Raw genomic sequence first — 20864 nt, 5'->3', positions numbered from 1 at the left:
GAGCCAGGGCAAATGAAGATGGATGAAGGTGAGTTTGGATGCTCCATATGCCTGTGTTTGTGTACTGCACTGAGGTCTGGAATATGGGAACATCACAAGGAGAAAACAGTTACAATTTCTTCCTGAATCTCAGAAAAAATTGAGAAACCTGAGGTTTGAGTCTTGCCTGGTTCTACCTCTCCATCACTTTGTTGGGATGGATCTCAGAACATTTATCAACCGTAATCTCCACATGGAAAAGGAGCAGTGCCATTCCCATGTTTCAGGGGAACCACCAAAAAATAATCCACAATAAAAAAAGAAGCCTGGGAAAGCTATCAGGACCTTTCTCCAAGGAATGGAGCACCACCAGCAACTTCCCCTGGTCCAGGGGGAGGAGGACCAAACATGGAGCTACCTCAGCATCTGAAATAACATTCCAGAGTCAAAAAGCAAAACCTGTTTTGTGGACATACATGAAAATTTGGCCTGAATTTCAAGGTCATATGGTAAATTAGCAAAAAGACCCAGATGTCCTGAGCATGATCTCTTCCTACACTATGAGACACTGCCTCCCATAATCATTTGTGCAATTGCCTTATTTCCCAGAGTGACTTATAGTTGCTCTTGTAAGCAGATCCAGTCAATATATTTATTTTCCTTTTGATATACAGCTACAATAGGAAGCCATGCATGAAGTTTATTAAACCTGGCTAATTTTCTATCAGTTCTGCAAAATATCGATTCTATGCATTCAGCTATCTGGCTCAGACTCAACCTAGAAAGAGAATCATTTAAAAAGAACACAAAGAAGCATCTAATTCCTCTGAAACAACACTAATCTGAGCCTGTAAAGTGTCCCGGTCCTCATGGGCAGCGCCCTTTGATCGACCCAGCCAAAGACAACTCTGTTATTTAGGATCCATTTGCAAGCTGGCAGATTAAACAAGGCTTCTTTTTTCCCCTCTAAAGGGTGGGTGGGGAAGAAGTAACAGCTTTACAGTAGCAGTAAAACATCCAAATGATTTTTTTTTTCCTCTGACAGAGCCAGATTCTTCAGGTTATATGGGCAGGAAAGCAGTGCAGAAGGATCTGCAGTTCTCCAGCTCCCCAGGGACACCGTGGGGGCAGAACCCAGAACACTCAGGAGAGTGCCTTGCACCATCTGTCCTGGCCAGACAACACCTCTGAAACCAGTTTTTGCAGATATCTGCTTCTGGAGAGCACAAGTCCTGTCCAGCAGGCAAGTATAAGCCTTGATCCCTGTCTCTCCACCTTTCTCAAAGAATTTAAAATCCCAGAATACTTTGGTTTGGAAGGAACCTTAAAGATCATCTAGTTCTAAACCCCTGCCATGTGGAGGGAACTTTTACATTTGCATAGTGAAATCAGAGACAGGGAGTTTTCTACCTTTGATTCTTCGAGCTTAACTGACCTTCTGCACAAACTGTTATTGTGCCCAAATTATGATGGAAACCAGCAATAAATATAAAGATGCTATCTAAGCCAACATGGCACCAAGTTTCACCACATCAGTCTCAGGGAGCCTGCCCTCGGATCCACACATCAGGTCAGCTTTCAGCAACTTCCCTTGGTTCAAATTCATCTGCTGCTTCCCCTGCGCCGTAGGCTGCTCCAGACCAGCTGCGGAGCGTCATTGTACAAGACAGAACATATGTGGAGTAAACAAATTAAGGAGATCTCCAAAACAACAGGCCTCTGGCTTCCTGGAAGAGCTGCAAGAGAAACTTAATCAACAGCAGCGGGTGAAATGGTGAAAGGGAGGAGATGGACCTCTGCTGAGGACAGCGATGCTCTCGGCCAGCGGACGCGGCACGCGAGGAGAGCACGGAGCCACAGCCCCACTGGCTCCCAGGAGCTCTGGGTTACCCAGCACAGAGAGGAGTCCTGGATTGTTCAGCACAGAGAGGAGTCCTGGATTGCCCAGCACAGAGAGGAGTCCTGGATTGTTCAGCACAGAGAGGAGTCCTGGATTGCCCAGCACAGAGAGGAGTCCTGGATTGCCCAGCACAGAGAGGAGTCCTGGATTGCCCAGCACAGAGAGGAGTCCTGGATTGCCCAGCACAGAGAGGAGTCCTGGGTTGCCCAGAACAGAGAGGAGTCCTGGGTTGCCCAGCACAGAGCAGGAGCCACAGCCCCACTGGCTCCAAGGAGCTCTGGATTGCCCAGGATGAAGCTGATGCAGGGAGAAAAAGGAGGAGCTGAGGTGGGGCTGGGCTCTGCTGGGGAGGCCAGAGATGGTTCCATGGCCTCGCTGAGCCCCCCTGGCTCCTGCACCAGGGGCTCATTAGGAGGGTGAGTTTGCAGCAGTGAAATCAGCTGAATTCCAAGGCAGGTAAATCTCTGCTCACCTCTGTGCAAATGCTCTGGCACTGGTTCAAGCCTCCTGCCACCAGACCTCAGGTCTTTACAGGAGAGAGTGATGTGGAAAAAGGAAACAGCAGAACCTTTCCCTTTGCAGCTGCAGGTAGCTTCACCCCACAGCTGAGGAATCCTCCCTTCTAAAATCCTCTTCCTCAACCCTGCAGTCCCAGCCAGAGTGCAGCTGCTTACAACACTTCCTCTTGGGAGCTCACAACCAGCAGAATTAAACCAAAACAAATTTTATTACAACGTGTGATAATTTAGCATTGAAGAAAATCTGTATTTTTAAACCATGTGTACATGCACCTGGCTGTTTGTTCCTCTCTAGCCTCACGTGATTATGACCAGCTGGAGCTCCCTGGTTTTCCTTTTACCCCAAAAGAGCAAGGCAGTCAGCCTGTGCTCCCTCAGCAGCCCTGGAAGCACTCTGAGATCAGTTTCCCAGGCCAGTCCTGGCAGCCTGGCTCCTCACTCAGCATGCCAGACTCATCCTCCTTTGCCATAGAAAGCTGCTGGAGAAACAACTGGGAGCCCCAGCTCCTCCTTACCCCAGGCCCCAGTGTCAGAGCAGAGTCTGGCACTGTAGTCTGACACAAATCCCTGGTGTGATAACACAGTCAGGGCATCTGACAGCTAACAGAGAAGTATTTAAAATAACTGGCTGATTTAAGACAAGTGTCTTCTTAATCCTAAGCAGTTAGAGGTTGTTTTATGCCCTGGATGACAAAGGTTTGTATAGCTAGTTTATCATATGTTTAAAGCTGCCTTAATGTAACAGCACAGGATCTGCTGTTCATCTTAGGCAGAGCAAGGGGAAAGCTGGACTCACACATCTGTGGGAAGAAATAAGGAATGTGTAATAACCAAGAGCTCCTTATTGCACAACCTAAGATCCACCAGGAACACGTGAGAAGGAAACAGTGTCATCATGACTGTAGAGCTGCTGGAAGTGCTTTGCTTTGTCCTCACTGTGGTTGTGCAGTGGGATCACAGCAGGGGGAGGAAGAAAAAGGACACCTAAGGGCTGTACTGGTCACACTTGAGCAGCGTGAGATGCCAGGATCCTGTCCACAGCTCCTGGGAAAAAGCTGCACATGCAGAGAGTTTCCTTCACGAGATGGATCTGGCACATCACCACGCCAAGCTGAGATCCAGGTTGGATTTTGGCTCCTGCTGCTCTGCCCCATCTCACACCTTGAATCCAGCAATTTTCAAATCTGGCCTTTTGCTTGGCTCTCATCGCTCAGGGAGGGGATTGCAGGAGTTAAATCCTTGTTGCAAAGCACAGATTCCATTTTCCTCTGGTCTTAAGCAGCTTCAATCCATCTTTCTGCATTACAGAGCCCGTGCTGATTGTTCTGCTGTAGTGAGTAATAACAACTTGTACTTTGCAGATTCCCCCAGGGACCCACGTTCCTGGCTCTGCTGCACTGTGGCTCCACAGGGCAGGCTCCACATCTGCCCAGGCACCTCCAGAGAGGGATGGGGCTGCAGGAACAACGCACCAGAAACGTGGGTGGGAAGGTGTCAGGAGTGAAGGACACCGGAGTGTGGCCGTGGGGAAATTGGGGTGCCCAGTCCTGTGAGGTGTGAACATCACAGCATGGTGGATTCAGAGAGAGTAGGGGGGGTATCAGGAGTTTTTCCCCCTCCCAAAAGCTGCACAAACAGGTTTTCTCCAAAGGAATCCATTACCAGACTTAGCTCATTTTTACCGCAGGACCTGGGTTGATGAAATAAGTACCAATCTCTACACATTTTGTACAATCAGAGTTAAAAAGAGAGAAAAAACCCTGCTAAACAGAGATGACTTTGCTTTATGTCCAAGCTTTGCAAGGCATTTTGCCAAAGCTAGAAAAGATATTTCCAGCACCAATATTTAATAAAGATGTCATCTTCTATTGCAAGGCCAACAGCTGGAACTGGAATCCATTTCTAGCCATGGGCATGAACTTGCAATGGCCCAGATTTGCTCAACTGCCTTTTTTAATTGTGGGCATTAGCAGATTATGGGTCCTTTTGTAGCAGGTCCATAAGACACTGCTTTGTAATCTCCTGAATGCATTAGGGTCCAGATTATCATGCTTGTAGTTGATAATAACAGAGAAGAGATTGCCTGGAGCCCTGGGAAATCCAGGCAAGGCACCTGGAAGAGCACAGGAGCACACAGTGCCGAGCCACGTGCAGGGGATGGTGCCCAGGGCAGAGAGCTGCAAACCCTCCCCTCGCCCGTGGAGACACCGAGGCACAAACATCTCCTTTTCTCTTCTTCCCAGCTCATTTTGGGTGGAGGCTCTGGCTGTTTCAGTTTCCTGTTCTGTAAAGACGTGGGTTATCCTTCTCTTTCATCCTAGATGAAAGGAGGTGGTTACACGCACCAGTTTCTAAATCAGCTCCTAGCAAAGAAAATCATTAAGAGGGCGCAGGTCTGCCTTCGAGCCGGCTCTTTGGGACCTGCTCAGTCAGCAGCAGGGAGGAAACATGTCCCACATATCTTTAAAGAGCAACTGGGAGCGCTGGAAGCACAAAGCTTTCAGTGGAAGGTCACTAGATGGCCCCAGACCTTCCTCTGTGCCAGCACCAGGATTCCAGCTCTGGGAGCCTGGGCCTCGCTCATCCTACAGCCTGACCCCAAAGGAGCAGCATGTCCTGATAAGGACACCAAGCGACAGCCAGGGGTGCTTGCCAAGGTGTCTTGAGTGAAGCACTTACCCACCATGGCTTTTTCTGCTCCTGGGATTTGTCTGTGGAGGGCAGGAGAGCCTGGTGTACCTGGGCAGTGCCAGGGCCAGAGAGACCCTGACCTGACACAGATGAAGAAGGCTGATTATGAACAAACTCACACCATCCCACTGCCAGGCAGCTGCAAAACCCTCAGAGGGGAAAAAGCCACCTACAGTTATTCCTCAAGTTAAATCACTGCTGGATCTGGGGCCTGTCTGCCTGTTTTCAGAGCTGAAATGATGTCCACACAGGTCAGGCTCCTCTGCATTTCTGTTTCAGTTTAAGCTGTTTGGGCAGGACCAGAATTAGATGGTCAGAGAGCAGCTACATGGGGAAAATCACCATAAATTCCTCTGGATTGAGCAGATGCTGCTGTGAAGAACATGCCAAAGGAAGAGCTGGTTTCATACCCCAGCTCCTGCACTGAGTGATGGCCCTAAAGAAGAGGCACAAAGGAACTCAGGGACTTTGGGAGTGGTGGGGTGGGTGATCAGTTAATAGAGGCAAATGATCTTTTCCCTTCTCCTGGCTTGGATCTTTGTTCAAGTGCTGGAATGGGACCCGTTCCCTGTAATTGCTCTGCTCTTGCACACAACTGCTGTCTCCCACGTGTGGCTTGTTGACATTTAAATAAATTGCAATTATTCTGACAAAGTAGATTGCAGGGACTCCAGAGAAAATGGGTCAAAATTATGTCCAAAATATGCAGTGTATTTAAACACACGATTGTGACAGGAGAGGATGAGGAGGAGATGATAATAACGGATGCAGCACAGAGCTGGAGACAGCCCAGCACAGCCCCACACCGTGCTGGGGTCCTTGGCTCAACCTCAGCCAGCAGGAGCCAAAGCCTTCTGGCCTGGGGTGGAGGAGACAGCAGCAGGGCAAATGGAAAACCCAGAGGGGATGGGAGCAAACAGGACACCACTTGGACTCTGAGTGAAGACTATCTTGGCCAAAGTCTTCAGCTCTCCTTCCTTCAGCAGGAGCGTTCAGGGATTTCAGAGGAGGCTGAGGGTTAGGAGCTCCCATCTCACACTGCCTGTGGCTGGGAGATGGGTGCCATCCTTCTCCTTTCCTCACTCCCTGGAGGAGCCTTCTCTGTACCCCATTCCCTTCTTCCTCACCCTCCCATCTCTTGGAGTGGATTTGTCCTTTTGCCCACATCAGTCTGAGTTCCTGAGATCCAGGCTGCAGACACTTGTAGGATCTAAGAGGTGGTGCTGGGGCAGCCAGGACACAACAGGTTCCTTGTGTGAGCTGTGACAGATGTGGGATCAGACACACAGCTCCTTGTCCAGCCCCAAAAACCTGCCCCTTGTGTAAGGGGACAGAAAGCTTAGATCTGAAGCAGAAATAGAGCACTGAGTGCAAGTAAACAGGCAAAGGTTTTAGAGAACACTGCAGAGGGGTGAATGCCATCACAAGAACAACACAGAAATGCACCTTCAAAAAGGTCACCCAGTGTACCCCCACTGTCTTCCTTAGCTCTCCTTCTACTGGAAAGCCTTTGCCTTCTCACCACACCACAAACCTTTTCCTCATTTTGTTTCCCAATACATCAAAATGTCTCCCTGCAAGTGTAAAACTCTTTAGATGAGGGGAAAATAAAATCGATTAGAAATCACAGCTGCTGGGAGTCTCTGGCACACACACACACTGTCTGCTGACATTTTCTGTAGCTCTTTTCCCAGTGAAATCTGTCTCAAGCAGAGCCCAAGGGGGCCAGTAACAAATCAGTTGCCTGGTACACAAGTGATTTTTTAACTACAGGTCCAACACAACTGCACTGGAAACCACAGGTTTAGTCTCACATGGATCATTAAACAAAAAGGGCTGTTTGTTAAAAGGTACAGGTTTTTAGGGATTTGTGGTTCTGAACTAACCTAGGTTCATCGCATATTCAATCCTGGTTTGTTCTGACAAGCAATAGAGCTACTGCATTCCCATCAGACTGGCATTCCTCTGGGCACTGAGCAGTCACCATCTGAGCTGGAAATTTCCTGAAAGATGGGAGCTTCTGCTGTCAAACACTCTGTAAGACAGGGACAACACTTGTGCTGTATGCTTTCCCTTCCTTTTTCATCTTTCTTCATCATTAACAGATTTTTAAAGCCAGTTTTTATAGATAGAAGTGAAAGTATTTTTAGCCATTTGATTTGCAGCAGCTGAAGTTTCAAAGTAAGGTGAAAATCTCCAGTACAAAAGTTGCCTCCCAAGATCACCTACCACCCACTCTTGCTGTGGTGAGCCAGGAGTCCTGAAGCTCAGCTCAGCAAGTCCCAACACTCCTCCCCTCCAGCCAAGGGAGCTGCTCTCTCAGGGGTTTGGGTAATGGCAGAGTGAGGTCACACAGGCAAAAAGAGACTTTCAGCTCCTGCCACTTGAGTGGCAGCTACCAAGTGACTGATTTCAAATGACAGAAGCCAGAGGGAGATGAAATGAGAAGCTGTGTGCATACAGCAGACCCAAAAGGAAGGGGAGGAGAAGTCCAGGCAGGTTGGCTGTTAATGCTCCATGAGCCAGCCTCTGGACAAAGTCAGTGGGTGATGCCACAGGCCTGCAGACACCAGAAGTGTTGCTTAGCAGCCAGAAACAACAGAAGGGACAAGTTTGTTCTGTCCTGGCACACTCCAAACCTCTAGGGCAGAAACAAGTTCTGATTCCCATCCTCCTGTGGCTCCTGGCATGGTGGTAACACCCAGGGGGGAAAGTGTCTCTGGGACTCTCTCTAACACTTTTCATTTGGGAAAAGCCTGGAAATCTGGATTCAGAGCTACCCAACTGCACTCAGCACGTTCAGCTCCAGCCTGCAAAGGACTTCACAATGTGAGGAAGGGGTATGCATCAGACTTCTACCCCTGAAACCCTGTGTGAGTTCTTGTCAAGGCAATGCTGAAATGCTGCAGGAAACTTCCATAACTCCAGATTTCAGGGACATATCCTACATCATTGTTGCCACGAGCCCAACAATAATTGGCATAAGCTGGTACAAGAGGGGCTTGCAGGACAAAGCTGCAGGTGTGTGAGCAGGGAGACAAATGCAGGATGGTGTGGTCTGCACGGCAGGACACGAGGAAGGGATCCATGGAGGATCCTGCTTTGTTCCCATTCTCCCCAGGGTCTGCAATGACACCTGCTCCCACATCCAGCCCTGGGAGAAGACACATCCTTTCTGAGGCAGCCAGGAGCTCCTCTGGGCAAGGTCACCTCCTGCAGAGCAGATGAAGAGGAACAGGACCTCAAAGGACATGCCTGGAGAACACAGCATGAAGAGGCATCATCTTCCTCTTCAACACATTCAGGCACAGGTGAGGGGTTAGACTTACTGGGGATAGCACCTGTTGAACAGTGACAGAGACATTATCACTAAACCAAAGGAAGTCTTTGCTGTGCTGCTTCCTTCAGTCCTGCTCCAGGCTGGCTTTTATTGGGAAGGAATTAACACTGCAGCTTTGGTCCCCCTCCCCTGATACCCACAATGAAAGAAAAGCATGAAATCTCAGCTGGAAATACCAAAAACAACTTGAGCCAGAGGAACGGGGTGGGGGAAGCAAAAAAGGAGGAAGAAATCAGGAATTAAAAAGAGATAAAAAATGGGAGCTGGTTTACCTCTGCTAGAATGTTTCCTCAATTCCCTCCCAAAATACACATGCATAGGCGCACACACACTGTATCTTGTTGTTTAGTGTTACCCCAAATCCCCCAAAATCTGTGGGACCTGGGAGGTGTTACAGCCAGCAGGAACCATTTCCCAGCCTGATGAGTAGAGAGGGGAAAAAATACGGGGCAAAATGTGAAGCAATTCCCATCAACTCCTCCCTCTCCCAGCAAGAGCAGAGCCCAGAAGCCCCCGGAGGCAGAGAGGCTGCCACAGGCTGTCCCTGAGCATCAGGGCAGCTCATACAGTCCCCTGCTGAGGAGAGCAGCTTCGAACTGCAGCAGAAAAAACACACTACAAACACTGAGGGCACTTTCCACACTATCTCCTCAGACAGGAGGTGATGCCAGCAGGAGGCAGAGGTCTCTACAGCAGGATTCGCTTTGTGGAGCTGGGGAGATGGAAAAAAGAATGAAATGCTTCTGAGCGTGGCATAATTGGCTGCCTCTGCCTGCTGGCTGGCAATCTCCCCGCTCACAGAGCTGCTGTGACAGGTACACGGAACCTCCTGCTACCCAGGTTGTTCCAGGTCATTATCCAAATGTGCCTAAGCACCTTAAGGGGAGCTGGATTTATGTACTAACACGATGCAAACAGATCTTCATCTTTTCTCTAGACACACCAGGTACAGGAGTCTTGTTTGGGCAGGCTCTGGATGCATTTCCAGTCCTGCTCACAGCACGAGCTGCAGGAAGCTCTGGCTCCCTGGGCTGGCTCGTGTGGCTCCAACACCCACTGGGGATGGGGCAGGCAGCCAAGTCCCAAACTGCACATGGGGATGCAGAGCTGGAAACACTCACAAAACCACTATTAGCATTTAATCTCATATAAAAGGCATAAACCGTCTTTAGTAAATGCCAAAAATTAAGAAAATGAGCAGCTCTAACATACTTTGACCAAGACATTAAACCTGCACAGCTGTACCAAGGCTGAACTCCCAAATCAAAGGCTCTTCTTAAAACATAAACCACCCTATTTCCCCTGGGCACTGTCCAAGGAGTGGGCTGTCTTCAGATCACTTTTGGACCACGCAACAAGATGACACAATTATGGCCATCAAGTAAGATTCTTGCCTTAGATTATTTTCTTTTTTAGTGGTTACATTAATACTCAAAAGGCCAGGAGTTCAGAAAAATACAGTCTGAAAATATAATCCTGCAAAACTGAGAAGAATGCTCTCCACAACACAGAAACCTTTGTGACTTCTGAAAATAACAGCACCCAAGTTATTCAGGCTTGGAAAAGATACATGAATACATGCACTGGCCCTTGACAAAGTGGACCTGAATTCATCACTTCTGGCCCAAGGCAATCCAGACAGCTTCAGGTGGGAGGAAGAGAAGAAAATGTAGTTTCAGATTTTTTTTTTTTTTTCCTGGCAGTGGAGAAGTTTCAAACCAATTTCTCCTGGAATGAAACATGACAGCATTTCCAAGGGCTTGATGGAAACAAGTCTTTCTGCAAGTCCTCAGACTGAGCTGTTTCATTTCATTTGTGGAACAAACGGGGAAAAATGATTTTAAAGTCGGTTCCCAAGAAAACTGCCATCTCCTGCAGGGTGTGCAGTCCTGTGAGGACCATGAATCACTTCCATTGCAGCACAAGGCCTGTCCAAGCAGCTGAGAAGGCAGAGGCTGTTGTCTCCTTCTGAGGAAGCAGGCAGGTCCTCTGGATGGTGATTAGTGGCAGGAAGCTCATTTAGGTTTTTAATTGCCCTCTGGAGGTAGCTGCTGTCAGCAGTTTAGGAGGGGACAGGGCTGGCCTAGCTAAGCTGCACAAGCAGCATCTGGAGATCTGAAATCTCCTGTGTCCACGGCCCCCTCAAGGGCAGGAATGGAAGGAAAGGTGCTGGTAGCACTGCCAGCCATCCCAGCACTCTCTCACTGCCCTCATCCTCCCTACCCAAGGTCTAAGAAAGCAGTGATGCTGCGGCCACACGGGGAGGAGGCAGAAGAGCCAGTGTGTTCTGTGTGCTGGTGGCAGCAGGGGCCAAAGCTGGCTGCTGCCTCCTGCTGCAAGTGTCCCACTTCTGCCCAGAGAAGGGGAACGGGCTGAACGAGACCCCTGAGCCAGACCTTGAGATGGTTCTTGGTAATGACACAAAAAGCCACAGTGTCATCCAGCTGCAGAGTGCTGGGCTGGAGAGGAGAGTCCTGGGGGAAATTCTCCAGGCTGTTATGCATGAGGTGAGATGAGTTGATCTCAGTGTCCTTAATATCTGTGAATTTCTTTCCATCTTCACAAGCAGCATATGCTCTAGATGGGCTGAAATTTTACTGAAATGGGTCAGTAGAAAAATAGATCCTTCTTGCAACACAACACTGCAGTGCCTTAATTTAAAAAGGAGCAACAAGAAAGGGAACAGAATCTGGGTAAGAGAGAAAAACCCTTTGCTGCACTTAATATTATCAAAGGCTTCTATGCTGGAATCAAATGTGTGTCACAGTGAGCCTGACCTCCAGCCCTACAGCTGTCAGACCCACACCCCTCCAGCAGCACTCATGGCACTCCCAGCACAGTTTATTGCGGGGTGGGACACAGACCCCACAGCTGGAGGAGGATTATTGACTTCTCTGGAGCCAGCACTACCCCAGCGTTTAAAATAAACCACAGCACGCAATACCTGAGAGGGAAAAAGGGGAACAAGGCTCTGGGTGTGAGCACAGGGATGGAGCTCACATCCTGCATCCCATGTATCCTACAGCCCTCGGGATGTGTCTGTCCCAGGTCAGCAGTGCTGCAGTTTGCTTGGCAACACAGGAGAAGCTGAGGGAAGTTAAGGAAGGTTAAGGAATAGATGAGGTGTGGAAAGGGCTGTGCTAGGAGGTGGTACAGGCAGAAATGATGCAATGGCAGGGAGTTAATTGTTACCAAATCACACAGAAGAGCAAGAGATGAGAAGACAGCAGCTGCTGGGAAAGAATCCCTGGTTTTTCTATGTCCCAGAGCTCAAGCAGAAGGGAAATGGTATATGCAGAGTTTCAAATTCATGCCAAAAAAAAGGATAACTTGCAATATTTGATACAAGCCCCATGCAGAAAATTAACTGTGATGGGGGAAGGGAATGCAGTCTCATGGGTTTAGCCAGCTCAGAGCAGCCAAAGCCCTAATGAACCCACCACAGCCCTGCTGAGGAGAGCCAAGGCTGCTCCACACACACATTTTTCATCAGAGCACCAGTGGGTGCACCAGAACAATCCATGTGGAACCTCCTCTGATAGCTCTGCCCAGGGGGAGCACCCCAACACTGCTGAACTAAGCTGCCAGGAGCCCTTCGCTCCTTGTAGGAAGTTCCTACCCCATAAACCAAGCTCCACTGCACCCACTCTATTAAGCAATAACCAGGTTCCAGCATGGCCTCAAAGGATGACTTACAGACCTCATTTATCAGGCAGTTCTTTGCAGTTTCTTGCACATTTTATTGCAGGCTTTTCCTGCACAAACACGGTTCAGTTTATTGCTGGGAGAGTCACCAGACTGTGACCCAGAGGGGAGCAGCTGGTGATCCAGCACTGGGAGCTATTGACTCCACCACCAGAACACCAAGGTGAATTGAATTGTCACCTTATTTAATTTACAGATCACCAGGAGCAATTAGGGTGGCCAATTGCCCCATGTGCAGCCTGTCCTGCACTGGAGACATTTTCCTCCTTGTGGAGAACCAGCACTAAGCCTTGACAACAACATAAAAACTACTTTGAGAGCTGACGTGAGATTTGAGTGATCTATAGATCCTGAGCGGGCCAAAGGTAGGAATTTCAACCTTGAGCACTCACATTTAATATTGACTGTAATTAAAAGGAGAGAGCCAGCTTCCCTGCAGCACAACCCGATCGACATCGACAGCATCACAGCAGCAGAGAGCCTCACCTCTGATCTCCAAAACCCATCTTGGATGGAGATGAAGGACAGAATATGCCTGCCCATGGGGCCAGAAACCTCTGCTCTCCAAAGGCTGCAATGTGCATGGAAACCTCCCTTCCTTTGGCCTGCCCCCCACACAATCCTATTGCAGAATGTTTCTTTCTTGCAAGGCAGACACCGTCTCCATTTCATTCCTTAGAGATGTCCAAGCCCACCAGTGGTGAATAGGCCCCTGCTCCCCTCACAGCAGGATGGGGCTGATGCAATGGTCTTCAGGGAGCTTCACCACCCAGCTCCCTGTTCTTCCTCAAACATCTGTGGGGACGTAGGCTTGGCCCTTTCTAACTCAGACCTTCCTTCATCCAGTCTGTTTCTCAGCCTCTTCCTTTTCCAGGTCAGGTTTTCCCACCCCAAGTTCTGACACCTGATTTTCACTCTCACCAGCCCATTGCCCTTTTTACTTCTTGTCCACACCTCACAATGCTCCCCTTTCTCTCCTGCTCACAGAGAAATCTGTGGGGCCCTTCCCAGCCCCAGTCACCCCGGGGTGTTTGCTCCTGGGCAGGCTGGCACGGCCAAGCAGGAGCTCGGCTCTCCAGGGCAATCTGCAGAGCAGGGCTGGTTATTAGTCCTGCAGCAGAACAATCAACACAGTTCTGTAATGCACTAAGATGGATTGAAGCTACTTAAGAATACAAGGAAATGGGATCAGTGCTTTGAAAGAAAAGCAGCCTGACTCTCCCAATCCTCTGTACCACGGCAGCCCTGGGCTCACACAGCCTTTGGTGCAATGCTGGGGCTGAGCAGCCCACGGTCACTGGGAGCACCAACACCTTATCCCAATGGAAATAGGTGATGTTTCCATGCTGAGGTAATAAGGAGCAAGATACACCTCTGCTGTGTTGCTCCTGTTCCTTTCTTGGTATCAGCAGAGATCACAGTCTTGCTCCGTGTCTGGTTTTGCACCAGAACAATTCTGCTCTTCGGTACTTTTCCTTTTCAAATGTTCTCAGAAGAGAAAGACCCAGCTCTTCCCATCTCCTCTGCACCAGGACCTGAGCAGACTGCAAAGTCCCAGAGGCTTCAAGCTACCTGCTCTCCCACTTAATCACAAAGATTGATTCCACACCTCCCTCAAAGAGATGAGGCGTGAGCAGGTACGAGACTCCTTCCCTGACCCAAAAACATTCTTTCTCCACAAATCTCTCACTGCTTTCTTGAAATCAGCAGAGATGCTACTGCAAAAATTTAAGAAATGATCTATCAACAAGGTAAAAAGTCTCCCCTCTGCTAGATCCCACAAGCCCCAGTAGCTCTGGGAAGGAGGGAACCTGGGTATAGCTGTCCTGACACCAGAGGTGTGGGGAAGTACCTTCCACAGAGGCATCTCCTGCCTGAAAAGCCAAGAGCAGCCTGTGACAGTGATCCTAAAGAAAGAAAAAAATAAATTTTGCCTTTTACTGACTCGAGTCTTTTTCTCTCCCAGAAATCAGGGGCTGTGGATGCTTGTACAGAGACAGCACAGGCCAGCATGGAAGGTCAGTAGGTAGAAATCAAACACAGAGACTGGAGATAGGATGAAATAAGGCTTGAGATGGAGATTTTGATTCAGAGAAGGGGGAGCCTCAGCAGAACCCTGCAGTCCAAAGGAAGAAGCTCCAAGCATTTTGCCCATTGGATTTGAAAACCCTTTCAGCTGTCAGTTTGATTTTGCTCTCCTTCAAGCATGTGATGGAGAGAGAAAATGAATGCAAGAAGAGAGATACTGTTGATTTAATTGGCCATATTCGTCACTGGAGCAAGAAAAAACAACCCCAGCAATAGCCCTAGCTGAGTAACATACATTTAATTAGTATTTGAGAGGCATTTGCTTTGGCCAATGAAATAAATATATTAAATCTTCATCCTGACCTGACCTTTTCAGGAAAGCTCTAGTCTAACCAGCACTGCCCAATGCTGCTGACATCCATGAGGCCTCTGGTCAGAGGTTCCCAGCTCAACTGCTCTACTGAACCTCAAATGAACCTTCCTGGTGTGGATTATTTAGGACAGAGTCCTGGAAGCTCTTGGCCTCAAGGCAGTGGTGCAAAGGCAGAACCAGACAGGCCCTGTGGGGTGCAGTGTCTGCCCCACTGTGGGATTCCCAGTGCAGGAATAACTGCTCCACAGAACAAATTCTGTGGAATTAGAGCAGTGACGTGGTGCTCAAGGAACAACATTGTACAAATATTTGTTCAGGTCTTTAAGGAGGCCATTGCAAGATGCAGAGCAAACAGTGTTTCTGCAGCCACCATGGGTCCTTCCAGCCGGATGGCAAAGCCACCCATCAGCTCCTGAGCTCATCCTCTGACACCAGGCACACATTTCCCACGCCTCTCTGGGCAGGGTTTGGGAGGCTTTGATGGCAGCGTGTCCCTCTGCAGCACAAGGTCAAGCCATCCATTTCCTCCTTCCCAAGGCCTCAGATTTACCCTGTTGTAACTCCCTCACCTTCACCAGGTGCATTTTGGCACCGTTGCCTCTCCTTTCTTTTTCAAGTCTCCTCCTACAGCATGAGGAGACACCTGGCAGAACTGTTCCGCCTGGAAATCCATCCTTGGATTGTTTTATCTCTATTAGTCCTCGCGAGCAGATGACAGGGGAGCACGAACATAGACAGCGTGGGATGAGACATTCACCCAGCTGCTAGTTCAAAGGCATGTCATCATTTATAACACTCCCAGCTATTCCAACTCTACCTACTTCTTCTCACTTAAAAGAAAGAAAGAGGAGCAAGCCATTTCTAGTTCTGGCTATTTAATTTTCATGGAGATGCTGTTTGTTTTGGTGCCTTTGCTCTCAGGGAGCAGTTTCCCCAGCTCCACAGGGCATTTCTGTTCCAGAGCAGCGCTGCCAAGTTGTGCTGTAACCCCTCAGCATCCTGCCAGTGTGACAGAGACAGAGCACAGCCAGCAAAGGGAGGGATGGAGAGGAGAGGAAGCTCCTCAGGTGCCCCCTGGCCCTGCCTGACCTTGCACATCCCAGCCAGGGGCTGTGTAGCCCTGCTGTGCTCCACGTGTGGACCCTGGCACTGACAGGTGAACCTCTGCTTCCCTGCACTGGGAACGAGTTCAAAACCAATATTGAATCAATCCACTAAAAGGTTTTCTCTCCACTGTGCCAGTATTCCTGTGGGGCCAGCCCACGCACACCTCACTGAGAGAGACCCCTCCAAACCCTGAGCCTTGGCCAGCCCAGGGCCTCTGCAGCAGAGGGGACTCTGCTCTGCTGAACACCTCCAGGTGTCACAGCCTGCAGGTGACATCCAGCTGAGCCTCCCCTGGGCCCTTGGAAACAACTCCACCGTGCCCAGGTTAAATCCAGGTTTCCTCCACGAGCTCCCAGTGTCTGCAGCAGGAGCCAGGCCCGAACAGGTCAGGGAAGAAGTGGGAGTGGTGCTTTGCCATCCCCATCTGCAGTGATGCTGCTGGGTCTGCAGGGCCTGGGCAGGACTCCTGGCCCTGCTGCAGCCCCCAGTCAGTGCAGGGTGCTCAGGGAGCTCCACACACAGGCACTGGCACCCCAGGGCTCCTCACTGCTGCTCAAAGGGCGGCACAGGGGAGCCCAGACCAGCTCCTTGTTACAAACCTCTCTGAAAACAACTCGGGCACGCTTCCAGCCCGTCACTAGGGCTCTGCAGAACCGACTCATCCCCAGAGACTGCAAATGGTCTGATCCAAATTCCACTGAAGTCCACAGCAAGGCTCATTACCTCCAGCTGGCATTAGCTCTGGCTCTTTGCTCACGAGAGCTCTGGGAAGGAACTGCCTCTCCAAGGAGCTCCAGCACAATCAACTGGGGAAGCACTGCTCCCATCCCAAAGCTGGGAAAAGCCCCAGACCCTTCCCCACCACACGTGGGCACATCAACACCGTCCCAGCCGTTCAGGCTGGGCCCAATAGAGGGCAACAATATCACACGAACTGCTTCATTAGACTAATTGCGAACAGCCCAGGTGAGAACCGCTGTCCACATCCCTCCAGGATGGCTTTATCCCTGGAGGCTGAGGCAGCCCAGGGCTCCAGACATGATGGCATGGTCAGGAAGAACAGCTTCGAAACATTTGAGTTTTGGATGTCTTTCAGCCAGTTGTGTTGAATTTCCCCTTAATGTGGGACCCTACAAACCTATTCACCCCCAACATCCTCTTCTGGGTCCCACCCAGAGCTTGTCCCTCAGCCTTCCAGGCTCTGCCTCCCTCTGCCCACCTCCAGCTTATGGCAGCAGTTACAACATGCTCTCCATGTAGCACCAAAACCTTCTGCCAGGCTGTTTTGCATAAAGACACCTGAAACACCAGCAAGCATTTAATTACCACTCCTGCTTGCCAGAGGTCTGCCCACAACCCCATCATTGCACCAGCAGACGTTTCCTCCACTACAGCCCAGTTCTGACCCCTCCAAACAGGGGAATCCTTGGGAGCAAAGCAGGGAAGGCACCATCCCCTTCACCCCAGGGAATCTCCCAGAGCTGTGCTTGCTGCAGCTTCTCTGCATCCAGGCACGTCATCCTCGCAGCTCTGTGAGATCCTACTGCTCACAGGCAAGATATTCCAGGCTGGCAAGCCAGGAATGCCCATGGGATGCTTGGCAGCAGGCATCAACTCAGAGCAGCCCAGTAATGCAGCCACACACTGCTGGGCTCTGGATTGCAGCAGGCCTGGCAAAAGAGAGTTTGGGGGAAAAGCAGTACAAAAAACAGAGCTCTGAGTTGTCTCCCATCAGCTGAGCTGCAGGAATCTCCAGGGCTCTTATACAGCAGAATGGATTAGGGTAATGACTGTGGTGTGGTGTGGTGTGGTGTTAAGTAATATTTTATGCTGCATCCTCAGCAGGCAGGCACAGAACTGCCCATCCTGGGCTGACCCGGCTGCCTGCAACCACAACTTCAGCTCCTGTGACAAGAGGTGGAACTGTGGACAACTCCTGGGAGGTGGGATTTCACCCTCACTCCCACCTGGGGAGTCCACAGAGGATTCACATCGACATCAGCAGAGTCAAGGCTTCACCCTTTCCCCCCGGCAGGGTTAACTCAGCCCTCTCTGCGCTTGGTTACAGCGTGGGTGACAACCACGTGTGTCCACGTCTGCCAGCGTGTCACACAGCACATGTCTCCTGTCATCAGCAGCACGCTGTGCCCGAGGAACGTGGTGAAAGCAGCAGAGCTGAAGAAGCTGGGATTTCACTTGGGCTGGCACCAGAGCCTCAGCCCCAGCAGCCCCTGGAGCAGGCTCGGACAGGCAGCTCGTGTCAGAGCAGGGACAAAACCTGAGCCATCCAAATCCCAGACTCCTGTCCTATCCCCAGCCATCCCCCATCCCCAGCACACCAGCTCCCTGCCCAAACCTGCTCTCCAGCTTTGGATATCTTTGTGAGAGGCCATCAGAGAGGTTCCATCCCTGCACCAAAATTCACTCCATGAGGGCAGGAACCAAGACATGGTGTTAAACTGAGGGACTAAATTATCTCCACATTTGGGGAACTGGGAGGAAAGGCTCTGTTCGACCCTGAATCCAGCAGCTGACACAAGCTGGGAGCTGCAGTTTGACCAAGGCAATTCCTCCCACCAGCAGCTGCCGAGCACTGTTCAAAGTCACAGATCCAAAGGCCTGGCCGAGAGCCTGGCGGACAAGCTTGTCTCTCACTGAGGATGTATTTGTTTTCAGCTAGATTTACATGATGAGACGATGAGATCAAAGCAGCTGCACTGAGGTTACACTTGATTTACTGAGGGCAGAGCTCTGGGACATTTGATTGCAGAGTTTTGCCCCATCCCAGTTTCACCTGTGGGGTCCTGATCTGTGTGAAGGATGAGCTGGGCTGATTTGCTGGAGCCCAGCTGTGTGCACCCAGTGCCACTCATCTCCCAGCACTGTATCTGCCTCTGGCAGCATATGCCAAAACAAGCTCCCAGTGTTTGTTTTTTGCTGCAACAGACTAAGGCCATTCGTGTCAGCTCAGGGGATGGACAGACTGAAACCAGGAACAACTGCAAGCCCGCCCTGTGGGACACAGCTGGGGACTGTGCACTGCTGTGAACACACTCAGGTTCTGTTTTCAGGCTGGGGACATTACCAGCTTTGCCTTTGCAGAAGGGATGGTGTTGCTGCACCCCCAGCACCACCCTGTCCCACAGCCAACCTTGGAGCCTTCCTCCCAGCGCTCAGATCTCACACATTCCTCCACACAGCAAACACCAAACGCTGCCACGCCAGGCACCGGCCCGTGCGGCTGGACCAGCAGCTCTCTGCTGCCAGGTGAGAGCTGATCCTCCACTGAAATACGAGATGCAGCTCCCAAAGCATCCTCCAGAGCTGATCCCTACATAGCAACAGCACCGGGAGCTGATTCACTCAGTGCTCCATCAGCAGCAGTGGGTGACGCCCTCCCTCTGCAGCTGTGGCTACACCGGGGCCACCCGAGCAACCTCCCCGGCACCAAAATTATTAGGGCTGAAATTTGGGGGAGGCAGTTTAAAGAACAGATGGTCGTGCTTTAGTATCGCAACACACTGCCAGTTAATTAATGCTAGCTGTAATTAAACTTTACACAAATTAGCTGTCAGCTATGCTAAAGGGAATCATTTCTCTCAAATGCCACCTTGAATCGCTGAGTTGTGAGACTTTTCTACAACGTAATTAAAAGCAGGAGGCTGGCATGGAAGGGGGTGGGTGGCAGGGGAGGGAATAACCAGGAGATGAAAGCTGCAGGCTGGGAGGCAGCTGGAGATCCCCACCCTGCACGAGCAGCTCCTCTCCTTTGGTCTGGGGGAACCTCAGGGACACCACTTGGCTTTTATCCTTCAAGCAAAGACAGAGGTTCCTCCCAACGAGTCAAAGTTTTAGCTTGACACTGAATTTTTGACTCCTGGAAGGAGAAATGTTTGAGCTCAAGAAGATGTGGCAGGACCTTGGCAGGGTAAGGAAGAAACTTGGGTTGGGACTCTCTGCATGAAGCCCTTCTTCCCCTTGGACAAGCAGAAAACAATTCATGTTCAGAGGCAGAGGGCTGGCTTTGACAAATCTGCTTAGATGGAAAAAAAGTCTGTCAAAACAGCCATGTTGACATTTTCCAACAAGTCACATTTTATACTGAGTGACGATTTGGAAACTTTAGCTCATTCCTTGCTTGATGTGTTTGCCAGTGCTCGTTGTGCTGCGAGATGAGTAACACAAGAGCACCATGACCAAGCAGGCAAGTGCTGCCTTGGGCTGGTGGAGACTGGGAATATCAAGGTCAGTTTATCCCAAATTAGCACAGATTTTCGCTGGAAGTAAATTGGGGAAACAGACAACAACTTTTTGAGCATTAAATACCTGAATGGTAACCAAGAGAGGTTTTCAAACAGGGCTTTGTTTGCACACAAAGATACAGAACACACTGTGGGTACCTGAGCACGGTGACAGCCACCTCTAGGAGAAGCTCCAGGGTCCTGGGAGGCAGGAGACAAGACTGGAAACCAGACAACAGGGAATCCACAAAGGAGAGCTGGAGAGGAACAAACTCAGGACACAGCCTGCACTGGGCTTCAATAGAATTTGTGGGTGGGCAGGTGTGGTTCCAGGTGAGACTGATCAGCACATTTAAGGCCAATTAGCGCACCTGGGATGCATTAAGTCAAACCACAGCCTTAAGGAGGAATTTGGTAATCCCAGTTAGGCTTAACCCCAGTTATTAATCCTCAGGATTATTTCTGCACTTTCCAGTCCTGTGAGGCACCTGAAACCTGTGCAGGTGCTGTGGATGGAGCATCCCCAGCCCAGCTCTGTGTTTGTGGGGTGATGGGCCCCAGGGGCTGTGCAGGGCCCCCGAGGATGTCCCAGGCAGCCCGAGGTGTCGCTGATGCTCACGTCTCCTGCAGTCACGGGTAATTGATGTGCCCAGATGTTTTCCACTCTGTGATACAGAGGAAGGCAAAAATCTCCCTGGTTCCTGCCAGAGTGACATGTGGAAAATTCCTTCCCGATCTCAAGTCTGTTAATCAAATCAAGTACTTCAGGGAGATTTGGCAGGCGAGTGCATCTTGGGGAGGAGCCCCATGGCCACGTTTGCTGCCCAGCCAGCTTCCCACCTCCCACCCGCTGTGCTTCGGGCACCTGGGAGCACAGCTGGCCAGATGTGCCTGAGGAGCCGTTTCTCCTTGACTCCTGCAGACAACTGGAGGAGGCTCAGGATAAGTTATAGCCATGGCCTTGCCGCAGAGCTCCAAGGGC

At 50.3% G+C, this 20864-nt stretch overlaps 1 long non-coding RNA gene across 1 annotated transcript; it reads right to left on the bottom strand.

Annotated features, from left to right (window-relative positions):
• Positions 1-617: 617 nt before the first annotated feature.
• LOC147649392 (uncharacterized) lies at positions 618-20207 on the bottom strand. The gene is made up of 4 exons (XR_015279225.1): positions 20042-20207; positions 5262-5373; positions 5077-5168; positions 618-4714 (listed from the first exon to the last, which is right to left on the bottom strand). It is a non-coding gene; the product is annotated as an uncharacterized LOC147649392 (long non-coding RNA).
• Positions 20208-20864: the final 657 nt, after the last annotated feature.

This window comes from Cyanistes caeruleus, chromosome 25 (assembly GCF_971803275.1).
Source record: "Cyanistes caeruleus chromosome 25, bCyaCae1.hap1.1, whole genome shotgun sequence".
NCBI lineage: Eukaryota > Metazoa > Chordata > Aves > Passeriformes > Paridae > Cyanistes > Cyanistes caeruleus.
Note: the sequence above shows the minus strand (reverse complement) of the source record. Positions and strands in the feature narration are given on the sequence as shown.